We start from the raw sequence: 3,893 nt of genomic DNA, 5'->3' as shown, positions 1-3,893 counted from the left end.
AACTATTAAGTGTCTGAGGTCAGATTTGAATTCAGGACCTCCTGTCTCCAGACACAGTGCTCTAGCCATTGTGCAACCTAGCTGCACCCAAATGATATTAACTTTAAACAACTCTTCAGGTACAATATTATATTTGTGATTACTAAGAGTAAAAGGAAGCACTGTTATTTTTTTAATTGAAACTGTGACACATGTTTTATAATCCACTATCAGTTGTCTATTCAATACATAAAATATCACATAATTCTTAAGCTATATTTTCATGTGTATAAAATATTTGTATGTTTGTATTTATAGTTACATATGAAATTCATACACACATATAAACACATATAAATATATATATAATATTATGTTTGGGTGCATATGTTCTTATATGTAAATATAATTAATAATATAAAGTGATAATAAAAATAAAAATAAAGTAATATTATATAAAATGAAATACTTAAATATATTAATTTTTAATGTTATTTATTTTAATGAATATGAGATTTACTTTCAGAATTTTATGTTTGGAATAAATACAAATTTTGTTTTCCTATGAACTGAGTTCTATAACATAAAATGATTTTTTACAAAAATATGTAATATCAGAATGCTTTTGAATAGACTCTTCTTGTGACTCACTAGTGGCTGTCATTATGTTCTTGGCATCCTCCAATCTCAAGAAAAGCTTCCAGTGTTTGAAAATTTCTTGACAAGAAAATCACTGATCTATTTCTTGAGGGAAATTGTGCTTGGAAAATGTGAGGAAGTACCATTTTGGTGGAAATCACTTGGCCTATGAGTTTTACTATCTTAGTTAAAGTAAGACAAATGGATTTAGTATGTTTAGAAACTGCTTACTATTGTTAGAAACCCCCTGAAAGAAAAATGCTAGGAATACAGAAAAGAAAAATGTTCAGCACATTCTGTTAATCATTTTTTGAGGGAAACTCTCTTGTGTCCTATATTTTATCTGTGAGCTGCTCCGTGAATGTATATGAAGACTACAACCCCCTTTCCCCTCCCTAACCCTTTAGTGCCATAGTCATTCAAATGATATTTTTTCTTATGCACTGAAAGATTTGTATTAATTATCTATACTTATGGGTACTGTTTTATAGAGATAATATGATTTCAAGGATTAACCAGGCTAAGAGGGAGAGGATAGCTTTTTATCCTAGTCATTCTGCTGTGAAAAATTTACGTGAAGTACTGAATGAATTTAATTATACTTAAATCTAGTTTGGAATAATGTATGAGAAACAAGATATTCTGCATCTGATGTAGAATTCAGCAATATAAATGATACCAGAAAATGATAATATAGTACTTCGAATTTGTTTTGATATTCCACTAAACAGCATAGGAATACGAACTGCAATTGTAATTTAATTGCTCTAGGTAACACTAGGTGAGATGTCTTCCATCAATACAGATTGTCAATTTCTCTGAAATGTACATATTGACTTAGGGTCGCTAGATGGGGCAGTGGATATAACACTGACCTTGGAGTCAGTAGGACAGTAGTTCCAGTCCAGTTTCAGATATTTGCCACTTATTAGATGTGTGACCTTGGCCAATCACCCTACCCTGATTGTCTCATGTGCAGAGCCATTTCCAGTGATCCTGATTCACAACTGATCATTGGATTCAACTGGATCTGGAGGAGAAAATAAAGCTTGTGGCAAAACAGCATCCCTTCACTCAAATTCAAATCATGGGTTTGTCATGATATCACTTCTCTGATGTCATGATCTTCAGAACTGAAAGAAACATCATTGTCTATAGTCATAAAAGTCTGCCTGCAATAAGGAGAGAATATGTAATTTGCTTCACAATACATTAAGTCTATCTCTGAAATGGGTTCTGAACCTAGGCCTTTGCGGGAGGAAAAACACATTGATTTTTAAAATCAGATTAAAGTTTGGACAGTCTTCGATCATTCACAGAATTATTTATGGCTGAAACCTATAATTGAGCAAGCATGATAATTTATGATAATTTAATTGACAGATGGTACTTTCTAAGAAAGCCTACTGGCAATTTGGTCCTGAGTTTTTATTATCACTACAGAAAAGTTTCAATTTATTGCCTCTTGCCACTTATTAAAATAATATAGACTCCAAAGTGGCTTTTGTTTGGACAACTGAGGAGTAAAACAATATTATTTCTCTCCATCTACTGACTTCCTTCACTGATGTCTAAATGGATCGTTTTACTAAAATAGCACTGGAAAGTAAGTAACAATTAGTGGAACTTTTGATACCTGGTCACTTCAACCTTTGCTTTCAAATTGTCACAAACTAATCAAAAGGAGGGAACTGGATTTATGGACAAGAAAGATTGTTCTTTCCAGTGATGAATCTGCTCAAAAATAAAACATTGGTCATTTAATTTTGAAGCAGTCAACATTAGCAGAATCATTTATAATGGAGTTCACCAGTTCAGATGCATTCAATGGTAGTGAGAATATTACTTTTCTAACTTTTTTCCTGTGAAAGGAGAAGCTGTGGATTTGCTCAAGGACAGATAATTTAGAAATTATAGTATAATAAGCAGAGATAGAAGCAATGGTTTCCCTGCTAAAAAGGGTCAACATTTTGACCATTGCCTGAAAATGATTTCTTTTAAGTTTCCAAGAAATGTGTTACTTTATTTCCACATTTATTCATTTTCCGGTAAGATGAATCAGAACAGGGTTGGCTAGGTGGCGCAGTGGATAGAGTGACGGCCTTGGAGTCAGGAATATCTGAGTTCAATTCCGGCCTCAGACACTTAATAATTACCTAGCTGTGTGATCTTGGACAAGCCATTTGACCCCATTTGCCTTGCAAAAACATTAAAAAAAAAATCATGAATCAGAACAAAAGTTCAAAATGCAATTTTTAATAATGCAATTTGCTATATATAATGAGCATTATTAACTATGTATAAAATATGTGGAATCCAATACTAATTCTCGTATTCATTGCTTGATTGAATTATATGAAATAGATGAAACATTGATCCAAAAAAAATTAGGTGTGCTTTGTTCCCCTTGAAATTCTTTGTATTAGAAATGTTACCTTCAGCAATACAATAAGAAAAACAAATTGAAAGAAATAGAATTGGGAAGGAAGAGACAAAACTCTCATTCTTTGCAGATGATATGATGATAAACGTAGAAAAACTTTAAAAAATCATCTAAAAAACTACTATAAACAATTACCAACTTAAAAAAGTCCCAAGATTTAAAATAAGCACACATAAATCCACAACATTTGTATGTTTTACAAGCAAGATATAGCAGCAAGAGCTAGAAAGAGAAATCCATTTAAAATAACTTCAGAAAATTTAAAATACTTGGAAGTCTACCTACCAAGGAAGATTCAGAAAGTCTATGAAAACAACTATAAAATACTTTTTACACAAATAAAATCAAATTTAAATAACTAGAAAATTTTCAACTGCTCTTGGGTAGGATGAGCTAACATAATAAAAATGACAAATATACCTGAATTAAACTACTTATTTACTGCCATACCAAACTTCTAGAAAATTACTTTAGTGAACTACAAAAAAATTGTACCTAAATTCATATGGAGGAAACAAAAAGTCAAGAATATCAAGGGATTTAATGAAAAAAAAAGTGCAAAAGAAGTTGACTTATGCTTACCAGAATTAAAATTATATCATAAAACATCAGTCATCTAAAGTGTCTGGTATTGGCTAAGAAACAGGTGCAAAAGAAATAGCAAGAAATGATTATAGTCATCTGCTGTTTGATAAACTCAAAGAGTCCAGCTTTTGGGATAAAAACTGTCTCTTCAATAAAAACTGTTGGGGAAATTGGAAGTTAGTATGACAGAAACTTGGATTAGATCAAAACCAAAACCAAACACCCTTTACCAAGATAAAATCAAAAT

Source organism: Macrotis lagotis, chromosome 3 (genome assembly GCF_037893015.1).
Source record: "Macrotis lagotis isolate mMagLag1 chromosome 3, bilby.v1.9.chrom.fasta, whole genome shotgun sequence".
Classification (NCBI taxonomy): Eukaryota; Metazoa; Chordata; class Mammalia; order Peramelemorphia; family Peramelidae; genus Macrotis; species Macrotis lagotis.
This window is presented reverse-complemented; position numbering follows the sequence as displayed.